Here is a 16,768-nt window from a genome sequence, read left to right as displayed (position 1 = left end):
TGAGCCTTGATGTTTGGAGATTTTGTGGGGGCCCTCGTACATAGGCATTACTGATTGCTCGATTGCCCCCCAGTTGATCTCAGCCTCCAGCCAAATCCCCCAACCAAAGTCACAAGGTTGGTCTTTCTGGCACAGCTGGCTCCCAGCCTAAAACTATTGGTTGTCGTTAGCCTTACTCTGAGATCTGGTGTATCAGGGCCAGGCCCTAAACAGACACTACTATTGGGAATGACACAGCTGACCTCTCAGAAGCCCTGGCAAGGGCCACACCTCTCTTTGGGTGCGGCCAAATTCTTTACTACACAGGCTGCTTTGCTTCTTGCTCGTTAGTGAGATGAGTATTGGTGGTGCTCCCTTCAGGAAATCACAAAGTGTGAGAGGCATTGGGGGCACCCTGGAGGCAGCAATTTATTTGTGGGTGCTAGCATTTAAACAGTTACTTTCAGGCCCATTTTCTTGCTCGCCAGAAATGCCCTCACAACGCTGGGCAGCACATATACCAACACCCCCGGCGCTGCCACTCTCTGCTGTAACTCACAGACATCGGAGATGCTGGCAAGGCCAGGGCCCTGGAGTCTTCCATGTTTCAAGACACCAGTGTCCCGGGGCTTCACAGACGGTTAACATTTCTGGAAGCTAATGACCTGCCATCAACTAGAACAGAGTCTGTGAACACCTGAACTGGAGATTTCGGGGAGCTTAGGAGATTCAGAGACCATGCAGGTTGAGTTGGAGACTGGACAGGGAAACCTGGACTTTACATGCAACAGGAGAGGCGGGCTGGGGGGTGGAAGACACCGCAGAGTCAATAACAAGAACAGCCAAAGGAGCTTGTAGAATAGAGATTCATTAGAAAACGTGACTATACAAGGAATCAGTGTCACATTCCAAAAGAAAAAATGCGTTCTTCATTACCTGAAGTATTTATTGGCCTTCTAATAAGGTTTTCATGAATAATTGCTATCCATCCATTTAACAAATATTTATTGAACATTTGCCACATACGTGCAGCATTCTTGGTGCTGAGGATTCAGCAGAGTGTAAAGTAGACCAAGTCCCTCCCCTCATAAAGTTTGCTTCCTAATGGGAGATACAAACAGACAAGCAAGCAAACAGTGTGAGATGGTGATAAGCGTGCTGACGAAAAATAAAGCACGGCAAAAGGGTGGAGAGAGAGGAGCTGTTATCTTAGACTAGGAGCTCAGGGATAGCCTCACTAACTCTGAGATTTGAATAAAAGGAGGGACCCAAACATGTGGACATCTATAGAAAAGTATTCTGGACAGAAGGAGAGTAAGTGCACAGGACCTGAGGTCAGAGAGTGGTTGGTGATGAACAAGGCAGCCCAGTCTGTGTGGCTGGAGTGGGGATGAGCCCGGATAAATAGCTTTGTGGGTGTGGAAGGGAGCTGGAAGCCATTAGGGGATGTAAACTGTTAAGTTCATGTGACCAGGACAACAAAAGTTCATGTATATGTGCGCCCCACCCCTCGTCCTCAGCCTGAGTTCTCTGTTGCCTGCTGGTCGCATCGTTGCCTTGACCAGGGATTATTGTGGAAGAGCCTGAGAGGGAGCTAAGAGGCTAAATTGAATTGTATTAGAAAGGACATGGAGTAACCGTGGAAAGAAGTAGAATCTGGAAGGCACTAGGGGTGGGGGTGGCCAGCAAAGGGGCAGAAGGGTGCTGAGAGGGGATACTGAGGAAAGTCTCTTGTGGGGGAGCAATTTTAGGGGAGCAGATACTGAGATGAGGGAAACTTTGGAAAAAAAATTTTAGAATGTTCCACTGTGTGTCGTGCAATGTGGTTCCCCCTGTGCTGTGTCTCCAGGAGACTCCTTCTATTAAGTTGCAAAGCTTTTTTGGACTTAGATTCATGTTTCTTTTGGATATAATACTCTGCTGAGACCAGCCCCAAGATAGCTCAGCTTTATTCAGGTTTCATTTATATTTACAGTGTCCATGAAGTGATTAATGAACTAGCTATTTAATAGCTTTCTCTAGTCAACTCTAAATATTTTCTTTTTCTTGAACAGTTAAAAAAAAAATACACCGAAACCCTGTTTCACTTTAGAATATTTATGCAGTTGTCATCATGCAACAGGTAACCTCAGCTGGAGTCTCAGATTTGTTATTGATAGCGTGTGATCTTTCTAAGCTCCAGCAGTCCGTAAATAGATACAATTTCCAAAAAAAAATTTCTACACAGAATTTTGAAAATTAAATGATACTGTGCATGTAAGAAGTATTGCAATTGACAGTCATTTTCACTGATCACTTTGCTTTTAATTACCAATTTGGATACTAACATGTCGTCAGTAAATATATGTGGAATATAGTTAAGAAATACTTAAAAAGTTAATGCTTCCATACAATGTTAACTTAGCTGTACATAAATGTCAGCAGTAGATTCATTTGACCAGAAGAGACAAAATGTACACATCAGAGTGCAGTAAATTTAATCAAATTGCTGGAATTTCTTTTGTATGCTACACGAGTCAAGAAAGACATAGAAAATGTTGCTTCTCTTTCTTATTTCAGAGTGTGCAGTCCTGAGAATAAATTTCCCTTATTAATAATCGAAACAAATTCTTCCAAACTATAACTTATATATCTCAAGTTACATAGTGGTTATTGAAATTATAACTTAAAAATAAACACCAGGAAGGTATATATATCCATGAAAAAAATCTATTATGTAAAAGTTCTGGAAAATAACTCTTAAAACAGCAAGAATAATCATTGTACAAACTGGCTTTGCTGTGAAAAGGGGATTTGGCACCCTTAAAAATAATACACTGATTTTTTTCATTGCTTCAAGCCATTTGCATTTAATAATAGTGCAGTCCCTGATTATGTGAATTAGCATAAAGACTGATTGCTGACTAGTTCTAACTGGCTTTGCTACACAATGATGGATGCAGATTTTTATAGATTCTGAGAGATTAGTGGTCAATAGTCTAAAACTCTATTCAAAGTTAAAAAAATAATTCAATGCTTTAAGGGTTAGTATTTCCATGCTTATCTAGATGTTGGTTCAAACATTCTTAAAAATTCGATGTTCTTATCACAGACCTTATTAGTACCTGGCACAAACAACTGTGTGATTTTATATACTAACCTGAACAGATGATTGGGGCTGTTGCTGACTGCACCGAGCACCCAGAGGCAGAGACCTTAGTGTAGCTTCCCAGGGCCTGGCACACCTCCGCCCTCCCTGGGACGACTGACCCCCCTCCCTCCTCCCCAACTCCCACCACCACCACTCACGTGCGTGTGGAGTCAAGATCCACGCTCCAGGTCAATCTCCAGCTTCAGATCGCCAGTGTCCATCTCCTGGACATTTAACCCCAGGCAGCCTCAGCATATGCCCAGATGTGCCCACTATCTTCTCCCTCCCACAGCTGTCCCAGGCAGGGGTGCCAGCACTGCATCAGCTGACTCCCCACACAGCACTCAGAGTATATGCTCAGTTATGTCTCTCTAGCTAACCTTTCAGCGTGGCTTGTGCTGTTTGTGCCTTGCAGGGACTCACCTCTCTGGGCCTGTTCCTCCTCTCCGCCCACTGAACTGCCTTTACACACCCAGCTCAGAAATCACTTCCTCCTGGAAGCCTTTCCTGACCTCTCTAGAAAGTCCATCATTCACTTACATTCTATACAAAGTGTTTATTGACACATAGATCCCCTGAACCAAGGAAGGAGAGCTAACCTCATCTCCAAGGAGCCACAGTGCCAAGGGATTAAAGAGTTGTTTACATACTTCATGACAGTGTCTTTGTGATTCCGTGGTTACTGATGGCTTCTGTAACACTGTATCTTGTAAGGCCTCCCTTTTTCTGTAACACTGTACCTTGTAAGGCCTGCTCCTTCTGTAACACTGTACCTTGTAAGGCCTGCTCCTTCTATAACACTGTACCTTGTAAGGCCTCCCTTCTCCTATAACACTGTACCTTGTAAGGCCCGCTCCTTCTGTAACACTATCTTGTAAGGTGTGGCCTGCAGCTCAACAGTATGGCCATCACCTTGGAGCTTGTTAGAAATGCAGAATCTCTTTCTACCCCAGACCTTCTGAATCAGAATCTGCAGTTTAATAAGATCCCCAAGTAGTTTGTGTGCACATGTAAGTTTAAGAAGCACTGGTTAAGGGTTATTGATATCAAGAGTTTAGATAGAAAGTGTAAAATACCTGCTGACTCCTGGGGACAGGTGCTTTAAATGGGCCAGATTACAAAGATGTATTGGCTCCTCACATTCAGCTCTAGACTCGCGTGTGAGCTGGTCACACCTGAATCCACAAACATGTACCTGAGTTGGGCAAAGGGGATGAAGGCAGCTTCCCCAGGGAGAGCTGGGTGGGCTCACCATTTCCTCCCGGGCAGATGTCCATATGATATGTGACGTGTCTATCTTTTGTCGCATAGGAAATTGAGATGTTTGACATAGGGTGGTCTTATCGCTGAGTCAGAGCCTTTAGACTAGATAGAACACCCCCTACTAGTCTCTGAGCTCCCTGAAGCTGTGTCCTATTGACCCTCCATAACCAGACACATAGCGGGTGCTCAGTGAATGTTTATGGATTTTGGCTTAAGTTATATACATCGTGCCTTTTCATATCTGTCAGGTCAGCGCAGTGTATAATCCTACTGATTTTAACGGAAACCATTTAATCCTGACAGAACCCCAGAAACTTGAGCAGGGCTTTAAGTTATCACTTTTAGGCAAAATTATCTACAAGATCAACAATGACACCGCCATTAGGTTGGTGCAAAAGTAATTGCGGTTTGAAAGATTAAAAAGAATTGCAAAAACCGAATTACTTTTGCACCAACCTAATACAGCTCCTGGGAAGCTTCACTTAGTAAACTGTAAATAAATATCTGCACATGCAATCAAAGAGAGGATGTACTGAATGTTTTAAATGGCATTGATTTAATTTCTGTGTAGTCCTGCAGGAATAGAGCTGACTGGGAAGTTGGACCTTGGCCTGTAAGGTTGGCATTGTTGCCTAATAACCAAATGTCCTGAGGGTCCTTGTTTCATACTCTGCCTGATTTTAGTTGTTTCGGGTGGGAGGGGAAATCTGATCCCTTTTATACTAGCCTGGCCAGGAGTTTTTTAAAGCTTTATAAGCACATAGTATTTTATAGTGTTTTAATACTCACTGAACTATCCAGGAGTGGGACTACTGTGAAAATTGAAGGACAATTCTTCTTTATTTTGTTTGGGACTTTAACAAGAGTTAATCATTCTTTTGGAAAATCATGTTACTGATGTAACGTGAATCATGGTACTGGAATGGCCAATATTGTTCCCTATTTCAGTCTCCATTTGGAAATGCATATTCACGATGATTCTGCATATGTGTGCAATTGTCTGACTCCTTGATAATGCCTTTTAGTGTAGTCGTGCTAGGACATTTACCTATTTAAGTGCATATAATTTATTATACTTTTCCATTTTTTTTCATTTATATTACAGTTAAGGAATTTTATTGAGGTGTTTTTTGTTTTGTTTTTTGCTATGTTTGATAGCTTATATTAGCTATAAATTCCATTTGAGGAAAGCAAAGGGTACATTAGAAATAATTGATATAAAAAGGGACATTGTGTCACTGGAGTACATGCGGGTAGTTCTTGAGAAGGAGGCTTTTCTGCTTGCTCCTAGAATGCGTTTGGGACTGTGGCAAGATCTCAGAAGGAGAAGGCTGAGGGGTGTGTTTAGGCTGAAAGGGTCTTCAACAACCTAGCAGACTTTCCAGCATGGAGTAGGACAGCAAAATGACACAGGGTAACAGAAAGGCACAGGGAAGTTGGGATGACTCAGTAATCACCTAACGAAGATCAGAAGGGGTGCCATGGGCAGACCAGATGGTGGGGAGAACCAGGTGGGCTTCTATCCTTGGTCTTTTGGCTCCTCAGAAGCCTTTGGAACTTGGACGCAACCTCAGGGAAAAATAGAGGGAGCGAGAGAGGGAATCCTTTAAATGGTGCAAATTAAGTTTCTACCAACCAGCAGATTAGGGGCTTATAATAAAAATTAAGTTCTGTTCTGGAAAAATAAAATTACCTTTCTTATACTTCTAAGTTTGTGTCTTCAGATTCATAATTCCCACCAAATATAAGAACCCCTTTCAATGTAAAAAATTTTGCAGAGTATCACCTAACATGAGAGCTGCTGTGATTTGAGTGTCCACTGATTGAGAAAATACAGGAAGGCAAAAAGCTACTCCGTATTCAGGAGCTGCTTGCTGGCTGCACAAGTGAATTTGCTTAGCAGCAGGCCCACAAAACAGGAAGAACTCTGGTTCTGAACAAGAAAGCCTGGGGTCTGGAGTTTGCCATGTCCTTACTGTGGGCTCTTGGGCAAGTTCAAGTGCATTGTTACCCCTGTTTCCTCAAAAACAAAATGAAGATAATGATAGTTTCTACCCCACAGCATGATTGGGAGGCTTCAACACACTCTGTAAATCATGTGTGACTATAAATGGACTTGAATTATTATTTATAGGTGATTCATGGATACATATTACTTATGGACATAAAAGTGAGCATTAATTTAATTTCTGAGTAGACTCCTCACTCCAGACTTAAGTATTAGACCAAAGAAAGTAATTTAAGGTTAGACTTTTCAAGAAATTCCTAGTTTGTCTGGCATCAGGGGAGTTTTACACAGAGCTGGGGACTAGGCTTACCTACCCGACCACAGGCCAGGAGGTCTGTACTGGCATGTTGGAATTATATAACAATTCAGTAATGCCTGTGAACTTCCCACCAGGGAGATAGGCTCTGGTTTTCCATTACCGAAGTCTTATCATTTCTGGTACCAAGGAATATAGACCAATTAATCACCAAGGAGCAGAAATAAATTACTTCACCTTTGGATGACTTGCTCTTTGGGTGATTTAACATTTCTTATCTCAAGAGGAAAAGCTCAGAGATGCTGATTCCTTCATAATTGGAATGGTCCATGTTTCCAAGGAGACCCAAGTTATCGTGAAGTTTCATTCATCACATGCTGATAACGGTCCCTGTTTGGAGGTTTGGGAGAACTTTCTTCTAATTCATGGCTCCGAACGTGGTCCTACTTCGTAAGGCATCCAGTGAAATTGTGATTAAGCAAAATATTCTGGAAGTGGGGTTTTCCAGATAATGTAAAGCAAATCATCTAGGTGTCACCCAAGTTGAAAATCTATTTAAAATGCTTTGTTAGACTTTTCTTGCATTAGCAAGTACAGAGCAATGGGCATACTTTGGGTATTTCTTTGTGAGATAGTTGAAAGAGTCATTCGTTCATTGGTCAAAGCACGGATTTATTAATTCTACAAATACTTATTGTATTACTGTTGTATGGTGAGCTAGGGGCTGGACACACAGTGGTTCTAGAAAGACAAAGGGGGTCTGACAGTCTAACGGAGGCCAAAAGAGCCTGTGTTCAGACTGTAACTATGTGATTCTGGGCAAGATGTTTATTTTCTCTGACTCTCCATCATCAGGGTAATGGGGCCCAATAATTACAATATCTAGCTTGCAGAAAGCACCCTAAAAACTGCAGTTTTCTATGAATGGTCATATTGTTTAATGCCTAGAATCTTGCATTGCTTTATGAAAATCACTCTAAATGGTTCAAACATTAGATTCTTTTAAGAGATGAAACCATTTCTATGCTGACTCAATATCGTATTAAAAATAACCCTTGGGGGAGCAGGGGGAGAAACTGTCTGCTTTAATTCCTTCCTTTTACAAATCAGGAAGCCAAGGCCTCAAGAGGTGGACTGATTTGCTCAAGGCCTCTGTTACAAGGTAAACTGAGGCATATTAAAATTTTAAAGATTTTTTTTCTGAGCAAAAATGGATTTGAATTGGGCAGCATCCAATCGAGCAGATAAAGAGCTCCGAGGAGCTGTACAGAGTGAAAGCCTGGAAGCCTTTTGTACAGCCCCGCAGAGCGCCTTATCTGCTCGATTGAATGCTGCCCAAGTCAAAGAGAAGAGAGCAGAGACAGGGAAGTTATACTCGGCCCAAAGCAGATTGGTTATTGCAAGGATACCTTCTGTTAGGAAACAGCAGGGGTCTATCAGGCAGATTACCTGACTGGTGCTGCTCAAGGTGATTCCTGATTGACTGGTTTAAGATTCCATTTCTAAGAGAGCCAAAATTGTAATTAAATTAAGTCTCAGTTTGGTGACTCGGAGCTTAGCATAAGTGACTCTGTTTTTGGCTTGTTGTCTTACCAATAACCCACAGAGCTGGAACTAGAGCTCAGGCCACTCTTCCTGTGACTCAGTTCCTATTATTCACAATTATGTACCAGACCTACAAAACATAGGGTCATCCTAGTTGATAAGTAAAAGTAGCCCATTACAGGATATTGAGCTGTAACTTCTCTCTACTTGCATCTGTCTTCAAGGAAGAAGAATATAATTATTGTCCCTTCAGTTCATTTCCAAGGACTGTAGTTTTTCTCTCTCTCAACAAGCTTGTGTGCGAGGCAGAATTTTGGCCCCCTGGTCTCTGCCCTATGATGTCATATCCATGGCTACATTACATGATGTGGCAAAAGGGATACTGCAGATATACGATGTCTGACAGTTAAGTTCGCAAACTTGTTGCAACGCTGTTGCTAACCTTTTTTGACATCAGAGGGATTATTCACTATGAATTTTACCAACTGACAAGCAGTTAACCAAGTTTACTGTTTGGAAATGCTGAAAAGGCTGTGTGAAAAAGTTAGACGACCTGAACTTTTCGCCAACAATTCATGGTTCTTACAACACGACAATGCACCAGCTCACACCACACTGTCTGTGAGGGAGTTTTTAGCCAGTAAACAAATAACTGAATTGGAACACCCTCCCTACTCACCTGACCTGGCCCCCAGTGACTTCTTTCTTTACCTGAAGATAAAGGGAATATTGAAAGAAAGACATTTTGATGACATTCAGGACATCAAGGGTAATATGACCACAGCTCTGATGGCCATTGCAGAATAAGAGTTCCAAAATTGCTTTGAAGGGTGGACAAGGTGCTGGTGTCAGTGCGTAGCTTCTCAAGGGAAGTAGTTCGAAGTGACCATAGTGATATTCAGCAATGAGGGATGTAGCACTTTTTCTAGGATGAGTTTGTGAACTTACTTGTCTGACCTTCGTAATCAAGCCCACTCATCAGTTGGCCTTATTATGGGAAGATTGTCTTGTATTATCTAGCTGGTCCCAGTATAATCGCATGAACCCTTAGAAGCAGAAGAGGAAGCAGAAGAGGAAATCAGATAGATGTCGCAGAAGGGGAAGGCAAGAGAGGGATTTGATGTTTCATTGTTGGCTTGAAGATGAAGGGGGTCATGAGTCAAAGACATGGGGGCCACAGTCCTACAACCTCAAGGAACTCAATTCTGTCAACAACCTGAAATGAGTTGGGAAGTAGAATCTTTCTCAGAAACTCTAGATAAAGAGACGGGCTGGCTAAACCCTGACCTCAGACTTGGAGGCCCCGAGCAGAGGACCCACCTGAGCCACTCGGTGCTGGAATTTCTGACCCACTGTGTGATATTAAATGGATGTTGTTTGTTTTTTTTAAAGTATCTTTGTAGTTGTCTTTTTTAAATTTCTGTCATTATAGTAGTATAATAAAAGAATGTGGATGCACAAATAACACGAGAGGAGGAGAGGAAAGGCAGTGGTCCCTGGTTTTCCTGTACCTACACCCCATTTCCAGCCCACTCTGCAGAGGCAGCCATGTGAAAAGGTTTCTGTTTTCTGTTCTTCCACTTTGTCCCACATCTGTCAATATTGCCCATCTACTGTTAATTCTTATTTTTTAATTTGAGATAATACTTATTGATGTATTGCTTAGGTAGATACAATTTGCTTTTAAAAGAAAGCTCCAACAGGGACATATTTTCTTGTCTTTAGCATCTTTCCTCTAGTTCAGTATAGGAAAAATATTTTATTAATTATTCTAGTGAGTCGGCTCCTAGACGATTGAGGTTTTATTGTGTTTGGCTTCTTCAAGGAGTGAAAAGCACCATAACGTGCTCAAAGAGGCTGCATGCCTACTCACTGACAACATCGTCCCCATCTGTAAACCATTGCCCAGTACGGTCGGCTCTCCATATCGCTGGTTCCACAGCTGCAGATTCAACCAACCGTGGACCAAAAATATTTGGGAAAAAAAAATTCCATTGTTGCTAACGTGTACTATAATGTTAGGCCTACAATGTACATGAACATCTGAACACGTAAGATTTTTTTCTTGTCACTATTCCCTAAACAATACAGTATAACAGCTATTTACACAGCATTTACATTGTATCAGGTACTATAAGTAATCTAGAGATGATTTAAAGTATACGGGAGGATGTACATAGGCTATATGTAAATAGTACGCCTTTCTATATCATGGACTTGAGCACCGATTTGGAACTCAATTCTGGGGTCCTGAAACCAATCCTCCATGGATACCAGGAGACAATTGTATAAAGATTTCAAACTTTAGTGTAATCTGTGTATCTTGGGGTTTTAACTATAATATCACAGTTTCTGGATACAGTCAAGAAGTTAAACACTTCTTTTATTTTTCATTGTATTTTCTCTGCAAATCCTTCCAGGGGGGCTCACAGGGCTCCCCCAGACCCTTGGACTGTAGATACTGAAGCAGGCACGAGATGTGACTCTCAATAGTTGGAGCTTAATCATAGCTGGGGAAACAGTGCTTCATTCCGTAGTTAAGAAACTGTCTGAACTAAATTTCAAGAGCAATTTGACTAGGACATTATTTTGCTTGTGAATTGATGTACCAATCTCTAGTGGGTACAGTATGCTGGGATGAAAGAAAAATCTGGTAAAACATTTACTCAACTATGCGTAAAGGGTACAGATTGATTAAAAAACCCAAAAAAACCTTGTTTTTATTCAGTTGATTCCAGCTTTTCATTTGTAGCACTTTTATCAGAACTGTCAATACGAAAGCAAAGTAAACCAAGCAATTCATTTAATCTCCTCCTCTTGTAAATTCATTGCCCATGTGCCAAGTGTCCAAAACTGGAATTCCAGGGGACAGAGAAACAGGGGCCCTTGCTAATCAGGAGAATAGAAGAGGCAGTGTAGTTCAGTGGTTAGGAACTCAACTCTAACGAAATAAAAACCACTTTGAGTTCTGGCTTCACCCAAGGATACCTTTAGTCTTTTGGGGTTGATATGGGGATTAAATAAAATGGGCATACAGAGTGCTGAGCACACGGTAAGATTAAATGTATGTTAGGGATTCTAGTCATTCTTATTAGCTCCACGACCATCCCAGTGGACAAATGGGTCCCTGTGCAGCGGCCCTGAGGACAACTTGCACCAGTATTATATGCAGAAGGAGTGTGGCACTGGATGGGCTATTTGGGGATAAGTATATATCTGTGAAACCATCACTACAATCTATGCCATAAACGTATCTATCACCTCCAAGTTCTCTCCTGCCCTCTTTATTTATTATTATTATTATTGTGATAAGAACAAAACATAAGACCTACCCTCTTGGCAAATTTTTAAGGACACAGTACGGTGTTATTAACAATGAGCGCTATGCTGTGCAGTAGATCTCTAGGACTTAATCATCTTGAATTTTGTCTGCTTCTTCTGTAATTGATTCTTCATTGTCGCCAAAAGAGGGCGCTGTTGCTTTACCCAAATTCTGCACTGTGGCCTGTCTCTAGGGTCCCATTTGCCGCTTTGTTGAGGATGTCCCTTTCAATTTTTACGTAACCAATAAGGAAAAAACAAAACATAACAAAAAAACCTTTTTGTCTGTAGCAAGGAATATATTAAAAAATATTGAGACGACAAATTTTTTTATACTTTTTAAGTCATGCAAAATTGTGCCTGGAATTTTTAAAATACACGAGACAAAGACAATGAATTCTGATGAACTTGATCAAGGATCTGCCTGAAATATCACTGTCTGAAAAATTACTGTGTAAGTTGGTGTTCCTGTTAATTTTCGCATCATAAGTGACCTGGAAAAGACATGGAAGCAATTTATGCAGTGTTTGGGAACCCTGGGATGTTTCCTGGGACAAAACTCAGAATGCCTTGAAAGCTTAGGTCTTTGTTCAGAGGATGGATGGAGGGTGCAGTGTTGATGCTTACCCCCTACTTCTGCCTGTGAGGTTTGCCTTTTCCTTTCTTCGCCAAGGTCATTATGAGCCACTTTACCATTTTTAACAGGCTAGTTTTTAATGAGGCAATAATGGCTTTACTGGTAATCCTTCTCAAAAAATGGCAAGACCGTTTCACAACCCAGGCGGCCTGCATTCTCGTGGTTCTCTTCTAGACTAGCAGCAGGCTAAGAAGGGTGACAGACATTGAGCTCCTTTTTTGCCTATGTTTATGTTCTTTCTCCCGTCATTTCTCTCAAGTTTCCCTACATCTGACTTCTTTCCATGGTTTCAGAGTTGGAAGGAGACAGATTCGAAATGCAAATACAAGTATGCTGAAGCCAAGCCTGCACATTGTAAAATCACAGTGAAAGGCTGGAAGGAACTGGGGAATATCCCCAGCACCAAGTATTAATACGATGCCTATAAAGAAATATTTGCTGGATGAATGAGTGATTGATTGGCTGAGTGAATGAATGAATGAATAAAACCACAATTTCTCAGGTAATTATGGGTATAAAAACTGATTTGTAACTATTCAAATATACATAATTTTAAAAAAATGTTACCATTTTCTCCTAATATTTCCAAATGTCCTCCGATAAAGAAATAGCAAGTCTTCCAACTTTATTTGGGTTTTCATAGTGAATGCTTTCTAAAATTATTCATGAGGCTAAGGGAAATTTGTGAACGCTTGTGTATGTGAGATTATTCATGCTGTGTTCTCAAAATCATGAGAAACTGTTATGGGAACTTTAAGACGACACTCTCACCAGCATCCCGCTCTCCTTTTTCATTCTTTCTTCATTCTGGTAACGTTAACTTGAAGCTTCCTGAGTTTTTTTTGTTTTTTTTTTCAGACGCCTGTCCGAACTAAACTCTATGCAATTAGTAAAGTCTGTGTTCACAGAGTGCCATAAAATCCTTTTAATATTCATTCAAAGGTACAAGCTCTTGGACCACAAAGGTTCCTTCTTTCAGGCCCTTCTTCATGCCCAGACATGCTCAGAAACTTGGCATCTTGCCCTGGAAGCAAAGCATATAGGCCAAACAAAACCTTCGTTTTCACTGCTTAGAACAACGGTCAATTCTTTAATGTAATTACTTCGAACAAATTAAGAGTTTAGATTCAGGAGCCTTGAGGTACTCAAAAGATTATGGAAAATGGAGGGGGGTTATTTAAAATGTCCCTGGGCTATGAAAGCCCACACCCCACAGTGGTCTGGTGTGATTCTGATAGACACCCAAATGTGCCCTATAAGACGTCAGGGCACGAAACAGTAGGGGCCTGTATTCCATGTATGCTCTATCTTGGCCTGGTGGCCTTCTTTTAAATATAGCAGCTGCTTCTTTTTTAAATGTGTGATTTCCTAAATACTTTCCCCTTGGCAGCAGATTAATTTTTTAAGATAATGGAGAGTAAAGAGTTGTTACTCCATCATCAACCGAGGACCGATGGCCCCGGTTGACATGAAAAAACATGAAGACAGTGTCCAGAAGAGAGGGAAGGCAAGGGCAAATCCCATGCCTTTGAGCTTCTACTGCATAAGCTGTCGGGTTCCTGGGTGTGTAAGAAGCGCAGTCTCAGATACACACTCCAAGACAGTACATAAATTCATTCAAGACAGGAAGTGTCCCTTAGCCCAGTGCTACGGGGCAGATGTGGAAAGGGGAACTTTGAAAAGGATCCAAGTGACTTCTATTTAGGAGAGTTACTAAGAAATAGCTGTGGGGGGTTGTAGGAGTACCATTTTCCTTAAACAGTGACTAAGGAATCATAAAAGCAAGCATTACATAGCACTTAGCACAAGCTGGGCACTGTTCTTCATGCTGTACACGTGCTGGTTTATTTAATCTGCTAAACAACTTTCTGAGCCAGGTACTGTCGTGATCTCACACTATAAACTGGGGAAACTAAGGCATAAAGATATTACATTACCTGCTCCCAAACACCCAGCTAGTAAATGTGAAAGCAAAATTCTGGCTTGGTTCTAGAGACTCCACCCTTAACCACTTAACTGCTAAAAATAAAAATACTATGTGGACATAGAAAGACAAGAATGTAAAGGCTAAGTGTCATTTTCTCCAAGTGGCGGGTTTGTGGTTAGTTTTTTTCTTTTGACGTCTCTATTTATTCCAAATTTGTGCCATGCATTGCTTTTGTAATAGAGAAAATAAGAAATGCTGCTTTAAAATCCTGACCCTAAAATCTATAACCTACACCGGGCCGTGAAGAGCATGATTTTGAAGGGCCTTGGAGTAGAAATAACATAAGCAGCCTACACTGCTTGATTTACTAATGACCAGACTTTATAGGGTAATACCAAGGAAAAGTGACTCAAATGTGTCCCTCTGCAGTCCTGTAAGCAGCCAATAAACTGTCTACCCCTTACAATCTCACTTGGGGCTGTGTAAGGTGACAGTCTCAAAGGAAGAATGAATTTTCCAGGTCTAACAACCCTGAATGGAGTTCAATATGGTGGTCGAGCTTAGCAATGAAAGGACACAAATACACTTTCACACAAAACTTCCCTTTAAAAATCATAATACAAAAGTCCATTGTATATCAGTCTGTATCAGCAATGAACAACTGGGATTTGAAATTTAAAAGTCATACAATAATCCAATTTAATTCACAAAATACATGTAAGGTGGTAGCACATATAATGGATGTGGGAAGCAACTACCATTGTAAAATGTGACCAAGCCAATTTAGACATAATTTGAAGAATACTCTCAAGGTTTATCATAACAGGTATTTAACACTAATACAGTTAAAAGGGCATAGATGCAGAAGTGACAAACTAAAATTTAGAAAACTATCAGTTTAGACCTCTTGTTCATCCCCAGAGAGAAAAATAAGTGCCTTACACAATGCTGATAACTTCTTGTATCGGTTACCTTACTTTTTCCTTATTCTTGTTATTTTAATAAATAGCCAGATTAAAAAAAAAATTTAACCCGCTTTTTAAAAGTACGGGGATTGCTGATGGGAACTGAGGTCTCCTTCTCCCAGGTCTGTGTATCCCTGTTAGGGTGAGGTGTTGAAATGGGCACGCGCTGAGCCCCTCAGATCTGCCTTCCTATGAGAATGAAAGCCTTCTTCGCCCAGCTGCTGGTGGTGCTGGCAGAAGGCGCTCAGCTGTCTGCCCTCTTCAGAACCGCCTCTGGAGAAGTGCCACCTTGAGCAAGTCCATGGCCCCTTTCCTGGGAAGCCACATCCAGCAACTGGTAACGCAAGCTCTATAAACCTGGCCTCTAGCCTATACTGGGGACCACTCTGCAAGGTCATTTCCACTTCTGAGCTCCACCGGGGTTTGGCTGAGGCCTTAGCTGAGACTGCATCCCATCTCAGTTCCTCCGCCTACCCATCTTGCTTCCCTCCCTTTCCTTCCATACCGTGTTTCCCCGAAAATAAGACCTACCCGAAAATAAGCCCCAGTTAAGATCGTCAGCCAGACGGACGCATTTAGTATGTTATGACGATGTTCCAGAAGATGACATGACTGTATTTGAATACATGTAGATTTGTTGTACATGAAAAAATAAGACATCCCCTGAAAATACACCCTCATGTGTCTTTTGGAGCAAAAATTAATAAAAGACCCGGTCTTATTTTCAGGGAAACATGGTAGGTGTTGATCCCAGGACCTAAGTGCCGCGGGGGGATGTTGCCGGTGGCTCGGTGTCCACTTCACAGCAGGAACTTGACACCAGGGGAAGAGCACAGATCTCTGGCTGCAGGTGGCCCCTCTGCCACACTGACTCCACAGGCCACAGACTTAAAGCCCATCTCACAAATAGCACAGGGAAGGAAAAGGTGCCATCTTCCTCACACAGATTCAGGAAGTGGATCCAAGAACAAAGAGGAGGCTTTTGGAAGACTGGCAGGGGAACACAACTGAAATTCGGGCGGGGCTTCAGCGGACCACAGGAGGCAAGACGGCAGCTGCTGAGCCCACTGTTCGGTATAATCCCCAGAGCTGTCTTGCCCCTGGTACCTCGGTCGTACCATGTTAATTAAATCATTCTCATTAATTCAGTCTGAGTGTAAATTAGGAAGGAATGAAGATAAATTAGGTTTGAAGGCAGCTAATGCATTTAACCCCATGCTGCTTATTTTGCAGCCTAACAAAATAACGTTGTTAAGGGAGATAACAAGGCCAAAGCCTTGGGCACAGCTTCTTAACAGCATTAAAAATGAGACCTTGCTTTGGTGTCACAAGGCAGAGGAGAAGACCAGCTCCCAGAGGCGTCCCCGACTGGCCTAACATCTTGAGTGAGGTGGTGGCCATTGAAGAAGACAGTTGTCTGTAGCATTTCCTGAGTTGTCTGTGACACGGATAGCTAAGATGTATGTCGTCGTCCAGTTTGATCACAGGCCTGCCTAGAGAGTTCTTCTTGCACAGATATAAGACTTGCTCATCTTTTCTTCCTGTGAGTGAAGTGACGAGAATTACCTTTAGGGTTGGCTGAGAAATGTTGGAGAAATAACACAGTTTGTGTTGCTATGATCATAACTATGCTAACCTGCAAATCCCTTTCCGCTGTGAAATAAACATTAAAAAGTGTACACAGGCTGAAAACTTTTCACATACTGGTTTAAGCAAACCAGTGTACGGTTTGTAGGA

The sequence above is a fragment of the Rhinolophus ferrumequinum genome, chromosome 7, assembly GCF_004115265.2.
Source record: "Rhinolophus ferrumequinum isolate MPI-CBG mRhiFer1 chromosome 7, mRhiFer1_v1.p, whole genome shotgun sequence".
In the NCBI taxonomy this organism is placed as follows: domain Eukaryota; kingdom Metazoa; phylum Chordata; class Mammalia; order Chiroptera; family Rhinolophidae; genus Rhinolophus; species Rhinolophus ferrumequinum.
This window is presented reverse-complemented; position numbering follows the sequence as displayed.